Here is a 14,804-nt window from a genome sequence, read left to right as displayed (position 1 = left end):
TTTTCATCCCCACTGTATTGCTTAAATGCCAATAATAATCTCTCATAGTAGGCATGTACAGATTCCTTTACTTCCTGGTGAGTTCTATCAATCTTTACCCAATCAGTTTCTCTCGGGGCACTTTGTTTTTCAAAAAAAGTTATTACTTGCTCATACTTCCTCATTACTTCCGGATCAGGGACACCTGTTTTTGGATCCCGAGGATACTCTTGAGTGGGCCAACCGATCATAATCTTGCATTCTGCCCATAAGTCTGCCGGCACAATTATATCGAACAGACCATTCAAATCGATCCACAGTACTTTTGATAATTTAACAAATCTTTCTACTTGCCGGTACCACTCCACGGATTTCTCGCAAAGGCAGGGAAAATCATTGGTAAGTGATAAAATGTCCTGTCTAGTCCAAGGAACATGGACATACCCTCCTCCTGGAATTTCCCTCATGGGACACTCGGTTACCACTTTTCTCTTACCGGGTATGCAGAAAAAGTCTTATCTGTTGCTTCATCTCTCTTCCGGAACCACCTACTTTTCCACCTGTTTACATCACCCCATTTCCTTAGTAAGGCAATCAGTTCTTTGATTTGGGTTAACCTTCCTGCAGTATTTAAATTTTCGATATCTTTCTCAGAAAAATCTACTCTATATGGTTTCTGTAGCGTTCTTATTTTCTCAACATCAATACCCATTTCACTGGCTGTCTCTTCTAGTTTCTCATGCAAACTTCTAGCTCTCCAAGTTATACTTTTACATAAAAACATCAATTCTTCGTCCTGTATGCTTTTCATTTTTCAGTTGGAATCGTCCCTACTATTAATTCCTCCAGGGTTATTTTTAGTTTTGCCACATCTAACGGTTGAGGTTCTGTATCTTTTCGCTGTAAACTCCTTAACCAGTCACTCAATTCATCAGACGTTGGACCTACAGGAATTATTTCATTTCTTATTCGCTCTACGCTTCTCTCTGGGGTCTCTGGTGCTGATTCGGTAGTCATTAATGTTTTACTTGTTGGGCTTTGATTCAGCATCAGATTTTTAGGGGTGCTTAATCCTGAGGTTCCTACCAATTTTCCCCATGGATTTTCTCCCAAACTTCTCTCTTCTGCCTCAATTGGTTTATTATTACAGTATGGAACGGTCAAACAATGCTCGCTATCCTTCTGTTTATCAAAGACAGGCATTACTGGTCCTATAGTTACAGGCACAGTTACAGCTTCCATATATTTTGTCAATTCCCTAATTTTCTCAGTTAGTTCCAAAGTAGTCCTAGCCAATTCGGCTGAATTTTCATTTACCATCCTAACGGGTTGTGATATTTCAGACTCTCTAAAGGGATTATTTTTTGCTAAGTCAGGGGGCGTTTGTTCAACAGCCTTACTGCGTGTAACTTCCTTTACTGCCGCACTTGGCGTCAGCAACGTGGAGCTGGGTTGGTACGGGGGAGGATTTTTATAAAACATGTCCTCAAGCACATCATCCTCCGATTCATTCGCACCATACTTGTAACCTTCTGCTCCTGTAGTGTTTCTCTTCTCTGTACATTTTCTACCACTGGTCTCTACGGCATTTCTTAACGGAAACATTCCATCAGCCATGTTCGCACTCCATCTCCTCATCCTATCATCATGACTTTCCTGTCCCCACGGTCTGCCACACATGTAACTATACCTTTCGCCACTTCGCTGTCGCTCTCTTTTGTACATCTCATCTTCCCATTCTGTTAAAGCTTCAAACTGAGTAGGTCTAGGTCTCGGTTCTAATCTCATCATCTTTTTTCTTAAGTTCCTTAATACCGCTAAACTAAATGAACCCTCTTCTGGAAATGCTAAAACTCCATCATCTTTTGTATACTTTGCCCAATTATCTAGCCAAATACATGTATGTTATCCATATTTTGCTACCATGAAGGATGCAGGTGATTTCGGTGGAGGAAGCAACTGTCCCTCTCTAGTCACTATTGGCTTATCCTTTTTAAATAAATTCTTGATCTTCCCAAACCATGACTTTTTCTCTTTCACGGGTGGATCATAGTACATCCTTTTCTTAGTCTGTATGTAATCTCGATTTGCTAGACTTCTTGACTCGTACTTCTACGACTATTCTGCTTGTTGTCAAATCGCAGCGTGACTCGCACCAATCATCCACAGCTGGCCAATCCCAGCCCGGTCTTACTGACGTCAGCTTTTCTCGCTACTCCTGCTTCTACTGACCCCTCCTTTACAAAAATTATCGGCAAACTTTCTTCATGTTTTTCTTCAATCAAACTCTGTTAGTAACGACATAAAAACACCACCATTGCCTGTTGCGCTAAACCAAAGAGATAGTTTTGTCAAATTACACAAGAATTCCGTATTTCTCGAGAGCAGCGCTTACCTCTGCCCTCCCAGGGAATTATTCAGTTTTGCCGATAAAGTAGCACTTCCCTCTACCTTACCCTTCTAACAAGCAAAAAGGCTAACCGTTTCTCTGGGGATAAAACACATGTGGAGACTACACTGCTCCTGAGAATTAAGGCCAGAGTTTCATGAGAGAACCTGTTGCTATTTCACTCACGCACTCTCACACAGAAATGTCCCTAACGATAACACACGACGATGTTACCAATTCGAACCCAGACAATGCGCTGTGCGACTCCAATTGCCACACGTTTTCCCCGTGTACCTACAGGGCAACAAAACAATACACCGTGCGACTTCACTTGCCACCCATTTTCCCTGTGTACCTACAGGGCATCCAACTTCCTACATCCCGGAAATCTTCAAAACAACATAAAACGCGACGCGACTCAACATAAAATGTTAGTACATAAATCAACAATCAATCAATCATCCATCAATAAAATATTCACCAAACCAATACAATAAAACCATCAATCTGCTACCCGAAAAACTGCTCCAGCAGAAAAGGTCAAATTTACATATCCTCTCTGCGTCACAGACCCGTTGTCACACTAACTCATTCACACACGCATCCATTGGTGGGGCCCATAACACCAACACTCATACGTCTCACTTCGAGTCTGCACACAGGAGGAAAGAAGCGCTGGACATGTGGGGCACCTTATTACCTATAGGAAGAAAAATTCTTTACATAATGTACATTATATACATCTGCACTTATAGAATCCTAACTTTAACATCAAGGCACTCCACCACTTGGTCGATGGACCAATTAGTTGGACTGGTTGATGGTGATTTAGAACCAGCTAAAATACATTTAAAGTTTTAGAATCCTTACTTAATAACCTTCAAAGAATCACAAACTCATTGTCTGTTAATCAATGTTTAGTTTATCTAATCAATTTGCTTTAAGTTGCATATTCAGCATTTCGGTCAAACAAAGTTCAAATTTGATTATTCAGTACAATTTAACATGACGCTCATATTTACCTAATTCTTAATATTGGGAACCCTTTCTCATTACTCTGTTTGCTTTGCTCAAATCAAATTTTTTCAGGTGAAATCATCCCAATCGAATGCAGGATAAGCTCCAAATAAGTCCGGCAACAGTTCTTTAGCTCGGCATGACTCAGTCCCAAAGATGTCCAAAGGACCGGATAATCGTGCAAGCAAATCGATCACGCAAGTTCGGGACACCCTTCTGGAATGCACTAGTCTCTACCCTTCTTTACTAACCCCTTTTTATAATAATTTCTGGATAACATGCTACATTAGTCGAGTTGAGACTGTCGGTGATTGGTCAAACCTTCAAATTTTGTAAGTTCGAGTATAATTCCCATAGCTACTTAATTCTCATGGAACTAAGAGACGGCATGTCCTGGTTTGGGCAGTTCTCATGTGAAAGTGTCCAACGTATCAATATTCCGTTCGCTCGAGACAGGTATCCTTTGTTTGTCTGTCAGTCACACTAGATGAAGACACACAATTGATGGACGGAATGCAGAAAAAATCAAAACATTCACCCCCAGTCAAGAGATCTGGATTAAATCCATCATTCTTTTGCTCACCATGCCACCCCAGTTTAGACCTGGCTATATGCAAATCAGTCTTGACCCTGTGCCTCATGGGAACAGTCCAGCCCGAACTGCCAAGCCAGGTCCTCCCTGGACTGGAAACAAGCATCCTAAGACCGGTTTCGGGGTTTCACCCCTCCTCAGCCAGGATAGCTTGATTCCAGTGGCACAGTGAGCCCAGGACTCACGTCTGAGCATACCTGGCGCACTTAGGGCGAGAAAGCAAAAGACACGCAATTGATGGACGGGATGCAGAACAAATCAAAACATTCACCCCCAGTCAAGAGATCTGGATTAAATCCATCATTCTTTTGCTCACCAGTTTCCCATGAGGCACAGGGCCAAGACTGATTTGCATATGGCCATGTCTGAACTGGGGTGGTGTGGTGCGCAAAATAACAATGGATTAAACCCAGATCTGTGACTGGGGTGAATGTTTTGCCAATGTCCAGCATTCCGTCCATCATCTTGTGTGTTTCACTAGTTGAGCCTTGGCAGTCCTCCACGTTCCTATCCTTGACAAGGAACACTGTGACCTGATCGGGGGAGGCCAGGAGATCTTCAGAGCCATCCAAGACATCGCGCTCACATGACGGTGGCCACTTCCGAACTCCATTTTGGATATTGCGGCCTAGTAGGCCCGAATGCCAACTTAAGCGAAACAAACATAAAAGAATATTTGATATGCGGAAATGAAGAGTCTAATGTTAAACCCACGCTAATCTCTTTATAAATTAGTATTTTCCTAGCTTATGGCAACATTTAAAGCAATAATACTCACCATTCGCCCCATCAGGAACGCAAAACAATACAAAAGCAACATAAATCATGCAATTTTCTATGTCACCACAATCTATCATTAATACGCGTACCACAGTTATTCATTAAGGTTATTTTGCCATGCAATTTGCATTTAGTCCCGCGTGTAATTCGTGTTTATTAAGATGCACGGTTGATTAGTATCAAATCTTCACACAATTAGTACAGGTTAATAATTAGAATGATTAGGTAATTAGTATTTTCATGCAAAATAGAGAAGGTATACAACATTTTGTTTTACCTGCTCCACCACTGGCGCAGGGGATATTCACCTAAGTGTTCAGGCTAGTCATTTGGGAGCAACTGTTTATGTTGCCACTCCAGAAACCAAAACCAGTCATCGGAGGGCAGAGGCTCTGCAGATGGCACACAAGGTGGGGAGCCCAGTCGTGTGCACCAGCGGGGCAGCGAAGTGACCAGCACCACTACCCACAGAAAAGATAATGAGGGCACTGAATAACACAGGATCTTCTCTTTGTATCTGGCAGAAACAACAAGGTTAAAATGCCCTAGTTCCAAAATGTAGAGTTAGTGCTACAACGGTCTTCAAGAGGACCTGCGATGGATGCCGCTTCTGCCTTCCGTACACTGGAGGCGGCACATGGGTCACGCGGTACGGTCATACTGCGGTGGGACGCACACTCATTGACCTCTCATGGCACTGCTCCACACTTCGGGGACAATGCTTTCCATTAGCTGTGTTTTCTGATGACGTGTCGTGCCGGCCCCATCCAACAGCAGAAACACTTTAGATCCAAACAGACTCTTCCACTCTCTCACAGGAAGTGAAACCAGGCCACGTGGACACTTTCAGAATACAGCAGCCGGGAATGCACTTTTCAGTAAAAAAACACATTCCTTCCTCCTAATTTATCAAATAAATGACTCACTGAAGATCAGGGGCCAGCTTCGATCGGTAAACAGCTGTTATAACGACTTTTTTTAACTTCGCGATACCATTACAACGCATGCATTACCAAGCATGCGTTGTACATCGCAAAGTTATTACTACGCATTTTTTTAGAACGCATGGTCATTTACCACGCATGCCTTTACAACAAATTTTGTTGTAAAAGTATGTATGGTAAATGACCATGAGTTCTTAAAAATGTAGACAATCCACGTTGTTGTAAGGAAACAGAGGCTGTTCCGTTTCATCACAACGAAGTGCACCGCCCCTCAGAGACGACATGAAGCAGGAACCATGAGGAGAGAGGAACGACGAGGAGTGAGAGGTAAGGGAGATTGGGCATGGGGTGATGGTTAGTTTATTAGGGTTTAGGGTAGTGCAGTGGTGTTTGGGTAGTGTACGGATCGTGCTGAGAGTAGAGTTTTAGGGTTCAGGGTAGTGCAGTGGTGTTTGTGTAATGTAGGGGGTCATGCTGGCGGTAGTGTTTTAGGGTTTAGGGTAGTGTAGTGATGTTTGTGTAGTGTAGGGGGTCATGCTTGGGGTAGATTTAGGGTAGTGCAGTGGTGTTTGTGTAGTGTAGGGGGTTGTGCTGGGGGTAGTGTTTTAGGGTTTAGAGCAGTGCAGTGGTGTTTGCGTAGTGTAGGGGGTCATGCTGGGGTAGATTTAGGGTAGTGCAGTGGTGTTTGTGTAGTGTAGGGGGTTGTGCTGGGGGTAGTGTTTTAGGGTTTAGAGCAGTGCAGTGGTGTTTGCGTAGTGTAGGGGGTCATGCTGGGGTAGTGTTTTAGAGTTTAGGGTAGTGCAGTGGTGTTGGTATAGTGTAGGGGGTCGTGCTGGGGGTAGTGTTTTAGGGTTTAGGGTAGTGCAGTGGTGTTTGGGTAGTGTAGGGGGTCTTGCTGAGGGTAGATTTAGGGTTTAAGGTATGGCAGTGGTGTTTGGGTAGTGTAGGGGGTCGTGCTGGGGGTAGATTTAGGGTAGTGCAGTGGTGTTTGGGTAGTGTAGGTGGTCGTGCTCGGGGTAGGTTTAGGGTAGTGCAGTGGGGTTTGGGTAGTGTAGGGAGTCGTTCTGGGGGAGTGTTTTAGGGTTTAGGGTAGTGCAGTGGTGTTTGGGTAGTGTAGGGGGTACTGCTGGGGGTAGTGTTTTAGGGTTTAGGGTAGTGCAGTGGTGTTTGTGTAGTGCTGGGGGTCATGCTGGGGTTAGTGGTTTAGGGTTTATGGAAGTGCAGTGGTGTTTGTGTAGTGTAGGGGTACTGCTGGGGGTAGTGTTTTAGGGTTTAGGGTAGTGCAATGGTGTTTGGGTAGTGTAGGGGGTAAAGCTGGGGGTAGTGTTTTAGGGATTAGGGTAGTGCAGTGGTGTTTAGGTAGTGTAGGGGGTAGTGCTGGGGGTAGTGTTTTAGGCTTTAGGTTAGTGCAGTGGTGTTTGTGTAGTGTAGGGGGCAGAGTTTTAGGGTTTAGGGTAGCGCAGTTGTGTTTGTGTAGTGTAGGGGGTCGTCCTGGGGTAATGTTTTAGGGTTTAGGGTAGTGCAGCGGTGTTTGTGTAGTGTAGGGGGGTTGTGTTTTAGGACTTAGGGTAGTGTAGTGGTCTTTGGGTAGTGTAGGGGGTGTGCGGGGGTTAGTGTTTTAGGGTTTATGGTAGTGCAGTGGTGTTTGGGTAGTGTAGGAGGTGGTGCAGGGGTAGAGTTTTAGGGTTTAGAGTAGTGCAGTGGTGTTTGGGTAGTGTAGGGGATCATGCTGGAGCAGTGTTTTAGGGTTTAGGGTAGTTCAGTGGTCTTTGGGTAGTGTAGGGGGTCGTGCTGGGGGTAGTATTTTAGGCTAGTGCAGTGGTCTTTGGGTAGTGTAGGGGGTCGTGTGGGAGTAGTGTTTTAGAGTTTAGGGTAGTGCAGTGGTCTTTGGGTAGTGTAGGGGGTCGTGCTGTGGGTGGTGTTTTAGGGTTTAGGGCAGTGCAGTGGTGTTCGAGTAGTGTAGGGGGTCAGGCTGGGGGTGGTGATTTGGGGTTTAAGGCAGTGCAGTGGTGTTTGGGCAGTGTAGGGGGTCAAGCTGGGGGTGGGGTTTCAGGGTTTAGGGCAGTGCAGTGGTGTTCGGGCAGTGTAGGGGTCATACTGGGGGTGGTGTTTCAGGGTTTAGGGCAGTGGTGTTCGGGCAGTGCAGGGGGTCTTGCTGGGGGCGTTTCAGGGTTTAGGACATTACAGTGTTGTTCAGGCAGTGTAGGGGGTCGTTGTGGGGGGTGGTGTTTCTGGGTTTAGGGCAGTGCAGTGGTGTTCGGGCAGTGTAGGGGGTCGTACGGGGGTGGTGTTTCAGGGTTTAGGGAAGTGCAGTAGTGTTCGGGCAGTGTAGGGAGTCGTGCTGGGGTGGTGTTTCAGGCTTTAGGTTAGTGCAGTGGTGTTCGGGCTGTGTAGGGGGTCGTACGGGGTGGTGTTTCAGGGTTTAGGGCAGTGCAGTGGTGTTCGGGCAGTGTAGGGAGTCGTGCGGGTGGTGTTTCAGGGTTTAGGGCAGTGCAGTGGTGTTTGGGCAGTGTAGGGTTGTGCGGGGGTTGGTGTTTCAGGGTTTAGGGTAGTGCACTGGTGTTCAGGCAGTGTAGGGTGTTGTGCAGGGGTGGTGTTTCAGGATTTATGGCAGTGCAGTGGTGTTCGGGCAGTGTAGGGTGTTGTGCGGGGGTGGTGTTTCAGGGTTTAAGGCAGTGCAGTGGTGTTCAGGCAGTGTAGGGTTGCGTGTGGGGGTGGTGTTTCAGGGTTTAGGGCAGTGCAGTGGTGTTTGGGCAGTGTAGGGGGTCATGCTGGGGCTGGTGTTTCAGGGTTTAGGGCAGTGCAGTGGTGTTTGGACAGTGTAGGAGGTCGTGCTGGGGTTGGTGTTTCAGGGTTTAGGACAGTGCAGTGGTGTTCGGGCAGTGTAGGGGTCGTGCTGGGGCTGGTGTTTCAGGATTTAGGGTAGTGCAGTGGTGTTCGGGCAGTGTAAGGTCGTGCTGGGGCTGGTCTTTCAGGGTTTAGAGCAGAGCAGTGGTGTCCAGGCAAGGTAGGGGGATGTGCTGGGGTAGTGTTTCAGGGTTTAGGGCAGAGCAGTGGTGTTCGGGCAGTGTAGGGGTCGTGCTAGGGATAGTGTTTCAGGGTTTAGGGCAGAGCAGTGGTGTTCTGGCAGAGTAGGGGGTCATGCTGGGGGTTGTGTTTAGGGTTTAGGGCAGTGCAGTGGTGTTCGGGCAGTGTAGGGGGTCGTGCTGGGGTGGTGTTTCACAGTTTAGAGCACTGCAGTGGTGTTCGGGCAGTGTAGGGGGTCATGCAGGGGGTGGTGTTTCAGGGTTTATGGCAGTGCAGTGGTGTTCGGGCAGTATATGAAGTCGTGCAGGGGTTGGTGTTTCTGGGTTTAGGGCAGTGCAGCGGTGTTAGGGCAGTGTAGGGGGTTTTGCTGGTGGTGGTGTTTCAGAGTTTATTGCAGTGGTGTTCGGGCAGTGTAGGGGGTCTTGCTGGGGGTGATGTTTCAGGGTTTAGGGCAGTGGTGTTCGGGCAGAGTAGGGGGTCTTGCTGAGGTTGGTGTTTCAGGGTTTAGTGCAGTGGTGTTCTGGCAGTGTAGGGGGGCTTGCTGGGGGTGGTGTTTCATGGTTTAGGGCAGTGCAGTGGTGTTCGGGCAGTGTAGGGGGTCGTGTGGGGTGGTGTTTCATGGTTTAGGGCAGTGCAGTGGTGTTTGGGTAGTGTAGGGGATCGTGCTGGCTGTAGTGTTTTAGGGTTTAGGGCAATGCAGTGGTGTTTGTGTAGTGAAGGGGTCGTGCTGGGGGTAGTGTTTTAGGGTTTAGGGTTGTGCAGTGGTGTTTGGGTAGTGTAGGGGGTCATGCTGGGGTAGTGTTTTTACGGATTAGGGTAGTGCAGTGGTGTTGGTGTAGTGTAGGGGGTCATGCTGGGGTAGTGTTTTAGGGTTTAGGGTAGTGCAGTGTTGTTTGGGTAGAGAAGGGGTCGTGCTGGGGGTGGTGTTTTAGGGTTTAGGGCAGTGCTGTGGTGTTCGGGAAATGTAGGGGGTCGTGCTGGGGGTGGTGTTTTAGGGTTTAGGGCAGTGCAGTGGTGTTTGGGCAGTGTAGGGGGTCGTGAAGTGGGTGGTGTTTTAGGGTTTAGGGCAGTGCAGTGGTGTTCAGGCAGTGTAGGGGGTCATGCTGGGGGTGGTGTTTTAGGGTTTAGGGCTGTGCAGTGTTGTTCTGGCAGTGTAGGGAGTCGTGCTGGGGGTGGTGTTTCAGGGTTTAGGGCAGTGCGGTGGTATTCGGGCAGTGTAGGGGTCATGCAGGGGGTGGTGTTCCAAGGTTTAGGGCAGTGCAGTGGCGTTCGGGCAGTGTAGGGGTCTTGCTGGGGGTGGTGTTTTAGGGTTAAGGGCAGTGGTGTTTGGGAAGTGTAGGGGGTCTTGCTGGGGGTGGTTTTTCAGGGGTTAGGGCAGTGCAGTGGTGTTTGGGCAGTGAATGGGGTCGTACGGGGTGGTTTTTCAGGGTCTAGGGCAGTGCAGTGCTGTTTGGGCAGTGTATGGGTTGTGTGGGGTTGGTGTTTCAGGGTTTAGGGCAGTGCAGTGGTGTTTGGGCAGTGTAGGGGGTCATGCGGGGGGGTTATAGGGTTTAGGGCAGTGCAGTGGTGTTCTGGTAGTGTAGGGGGTTATGTGGGGGTTGGTGTTTCAGGGTTTAGGGCAGTGGAGTGGTGTTCGGGCAGTGTAGGGGGTCATACGGGGTGGTGTTTCAGGGTTTAGGGTAGTGCAGTGGTGTTCGGGTAGTGTAGGGGGTCGTACGGGGGTGGTGTTTCAGGGTTTAGGGCAGTGAAGTCGTGTTCGGGCAGTGTAGGGAGTTGTGCGGGGTGGTGTTTCAGGGTTTAGGGCAGTGCAGTGGTGTTCGGGCAGTGTAAGGGTTATGCGGGGGTTGGTGTTTCAGGGTTTAGGGCAGTGCAGTGCAGTGTTGTTCGGGCAGTGTAGGGGGTCGTGGTGGGGGGATGGTGTTTCAGGGTTTAGGGCAGTGCAGTGGTGTTCGGGCAGTGTAGGGGGTCGTACAGGGGTGGTGTTTCAGGGTTTAGGGCAGTGCAGTATTGTTAGGGCAGTGTAAGGGTTGTTCAGGGGTTGGTGTTTCAGGGTTTAGGGCAGTGCAGTGGTGTTCAGGCAGTGTAGGGGCTCATGCGGGGGGTGGTCTTTCAGGGTTTTGGGCAGTGCAGTGGTGTTCGGGCAGTGTAGGGTGTCGTGCAGGGGTGGTGTTTCAGGGTTTAGGGCAGTGCAGTGGTGTTTGGGCAGTGTAGGATGTCGTGCTGGGGCTGGTGTTTCAGGGTTTAGGGCAGTGCAGTAGTGTTCAGGCAGTGTAGGAGGTCGTGCTGGTGCTGGTGTTTCAGGGTTTAGAGCAGTGCAGTGGTGTTCGGGCAGTGTAGGGGGACGTGCTTGGGCTGGTGTTTCAGGGTTTAGGGCAGTGCAGTGGTGTTCAGGCAGTGTAGGGGGTCGTGCTGGGGCTGGTGTTTCAGGGTTTAGAGCAGTGCAGTGGTGTTTAGGCAGTGTAGGGGGTCGTGCTGGGGCTGGTGTTTCAGGGTTTAGGTCAGTGCAGTGGTGCTCGGGCAGTGTAGGGGGTCTTGCTGGGGCTGGTGTTTCAGGACTTAGGGCAGTGCAGTGGTGTTCAGGCAAGATAGGGGGACATGCTGGGGGTAGTGTTTCAGGGTTTAGGGCAGAGCAGTGGTGTTCGGGCAGTGTAGGGGTCATGCTGGGGGTAGTGTTTCAGGGTTTAGGGCAGAGCAGTGGTGTCCGGGCAGTGTAGGGGTCGTGCTGGGGGTTGTGTTTAGGGTTTAAGGCAGTGCAGTGGTGTTCGGGCAGTATATGGGGTCGTGCAGGGGTGGTGTTTCAGGGTTTAGGGCAGTGCAGTGGTGTTCGGGCAGTGTAGGGGTTGTGTGGGGGTTGGTGTTTCAGGGTTTAGGGCAGAGCAGTGGTGTCCGGGCAGTGTAGGGGTCGTGCTGGGGGTTGTGTTTAGGGTTTAAGGCAGTGCAGTGGTGTTCGGGCAGTATATGGGGTCGTTCAGGGGGTGGTGTTTCAGGGTTTAGGGCAGTGCAGTGGTATTCGGGCAGTGTAGGGGTTGTGTGGGGGTTGGTGTTTCATGGTATAGGGCAGTGCAGTGGTGTTCGGGCAGTGTAGGGGATCATGCGGGGGGTGGTGTTTCTGGGTTTAGGGCAGTGCAGTGGTGTTCGGGCGGTGTAGGGGCTCATGCAGGGGTTGGTGTTTCACGGTTTAGGGCAGTGGAGTGGTGTTCGGGCAGTGTAGGGGCTTGTGCGGGAGGTGGTGTTTCAGGGTTTAGGGCAGTGCAGTGCAGTGGTGTTCGGGCAGTGTAGGGTGTTTTGCAGGGGTGGTGTTTCAGGGTTTAGGGCAGTACAGTGGTGTTCGGGCAGTGTAGGGTGTTGTGCGGAGGTGCTGTTTCAGGGTTAAAGACAGTGCACTGGTGTTCGGACAGTGTAGGGTGTCATGTGGGGTGGTGTTTCAGGGTTTAGGGCAGTGCAGTGGTGTTCAGGCAGTGTAGGGTGTCGTGCTGGGGCTGGTGTTTCAGGGTTTAGGGCAGTGCAGTGGTGTTCGGGCAGTGTAGGAGGTTGTGCTGGGGCAGGTGTTTCAGGGTTTAGAGCAGTGCAGTGGTGTTCGGGCAGTTTAGGGGGTCGTGCTGGGTCTGGTGTTTCAGGGTTTAGGGCAGTGCAGTGGTGTTCGGGCAGTGTAGAGGGGTCGTGCTGGGGCTGGTGTTTCAAGGTTTAGAGCAGTGCAGTGGTGTTCGGGCAGTGTAGAGGTTGTGTGGGGGTTGGTGTTTCAGGGTTTAGGGCAGTACAATGGTGTTTGGGCAGTGTAGGGGTTGTGTGGGGGTTGGTGTTTCAGGTTTTAGGGTAGTGCAATGGTGTTCGGGCAGTGTAGGGGGTCGTGCTGGGGGTAGTGTTTCAGGGTTTAGGGCAGAGCAGTGGTGTTCGGTCAGAGTAGGGGGTTGTGCTGGGGGTTGTGTTTAGGGTTTAGGGCAGTGCAGTGGTTTTCGGGCAGTGTATGGGGTCGTGCTGGGGCTGGTGTTTCAGGGTTTAGGGCAGAGCAGTGGTGTTCGGGCAAGATAGGGGGACGTGCTCGGGGTAGTGTTTCAGGGTTTTGGGCAGAGCAGTGGTGTTTGGGCAGTGTAGGGGTCATGCTAGGGGTAGTGTTTCAGGGTTTAGGGCAGAGCAGTGGTGTTCGGTCAGAGTAGGGGGTTGTGCTGGGGGTTGTGTTTAGGGTTTAGGGCAGTGCAGTAGTTTTCGGGCAGTATATGGGGTCGTGCAGGGGTTGGTGTTTCAGGGTTTAGGGCAGTGCAGTGGTGTTAGGGCAGTGTAGGGGGTTTTGCTGGGGGTGGTGTTTCAGGGTTTATTGCAGTGGTGTTTGGGCAGTGTAGGGGGTCTTGCTGGGGGTGATGTTTCAGGGATTAGGGCAGTGGTGTTCGGGCAGTGTAGTGGGTCTTATTGGGAGTGGTGTTTGAGGGTTTAGGGCAGTGGTGTTCAGGCAGTGTAGGGGGTCTTGCTGGGGGTGGTGTTTCAGGGTTTAGGGCAGTGGTGTTCGGGCAGTGTAGGGGGTCATGCGGGGGTGGTGTTTCAGGGTTTAGGGTAGTGCAGTGATGTTTGGGTAGTGTAGGGGATTGTGCTGGCGGTAGTGTTTTAGGGTTTAGGGCAGTGCAGTGGTGTTTGTGTAGTGTAGGGGGTCATGCAGGGTAGTGTTTTAGGGTTTAGGGTTGTGCAGTGGTGTTTGTGTAGTGTAGGGGGTCATGCTGGGGTAGTGTTTTAGGGTTTAGTGTAGTGCATTGGTGTTTGGGTAGTAAAGGGGGTTGTGCTCGGGGTAGTGTTTTGGGGTTTAGGGTAGTGGAGTGGTGTTTGGATAGTATAGGAGGTTGTACTGAGGGTAGATTTAGGGTTTAGGGTTGTGCAGTGGTGTTCAGGCAGTGTAGGGGGTCGTGCTGGGGGTGGTGTTTTAGGGTTTAGGGCAGTGCAGTGGTGTTCAGACAGTGCAGGGGGGCGTGCTTGGGGTGGTGTTTTAGGGTTTAGGGCAGTGAAGTGGTGTTCGGTCAGTGTAGGGGTCATGCTGGAGTTGGTGTTTTAGGGTTCAGGGAAGTGCAGTGGTGTACGGGTAGTTTAGGGGGTCTTGCTGGGGGTGGTGTTTCAGGGTTTAGGGCAGTGCACCGGTGTTCGGGCAGTGTAGGGGGTCGTGCTTGGGATAGTGTTTCAGGGTTTAGGGCAGTGCAGCGGTGTTTGGGCAGTGTGGGGTGTCTTGCTGGGGGTGGTGTTTCAGGGTTTAGGGCAGTGGTGTTTGGTCAGTGTAGGGGGTCTTGCTGGGGGTGGTGTTTCAGGGTTTAGGGCAGTGCAGTGGTGTTCAGGCAGTGTAGAGGGTTGTGCTGTGGGTGGTGTTTCAGGGTTTAGGGCAGTGCAGTGGTGTTCAGGCAGTATAGGAGGTCGCGTGGGGGTGGTGTTTCAGGGTTTAGAGCAGTGCAGTGGTGTTTGGACAGTGTATGGGGTCGCCCGGGGTGGTGTTTCAGGGTTTAGGGCAGAGCAGTGGTGTTCGGGCAGTGTAGGGGGTCACGCAGGGGTGGTATTTCAGGGTTTAGGGCAGTGCATTGGTGTTCGGGCAGTGTGGGGGGTCGCGCAGGGGTGGTGTTTCAGAGTTTAGGGCAGTGCAGTGGTGTTTGGGCAGTGTATGGGGTCGCCCGGGGTGGTGTTTCAGGGTTTAGAGCAGTGCAGTAGTGTTCGGGCAGTGTAGGGGGTCACGCAGGGGTGGTATTTCAGGGTTTAGGGCAGTGCATTGGTGTTCGGGCAGTGTGGGAGGTCGCGTGGGGGTGGTGTTTCAGGGTTTAGAGCAGTGCAGTGGTGTTCGGGCAGTGTAGGGGGTCACGCAGGGGTGGTATTTCAGGGTTTAGGGCAGTGAATTGGTGTTCGGGCAGTGTGGGGGGTCGCGCAGGGGTGGTAGTTCAGGGTTTAGGGGAGTTCAGAGGTGTTCGAGCAGTGTAGGGGTCGGACATGGGATGGTGTTTCAGGGTTTAGGGCAGTGCTGTTGTGTTCAGGCAGTGTAGGGGGTCGCGCGGGGAGTGGTGTTTCAGAGTTTAGGGCAGTGCGGTGGTGTTTGGGCAGTGTAGGTGGTTGTGCGGGG

Source organism: Triturus cristatus, chromosome 9 (genome assembly GCF_964204655.1).
Source record: "Triturus cristatus chromosome 9, aTriCri1.1, whole genome shotgun sequence".
NCBI lineage: Eukaryota > Metazoa > Chordata > Amphibia > Caudata > Salamandridae > Triturus > Triturus cristatus.
Note: the sequence above shows the minus strand (reverse complement) of the source record.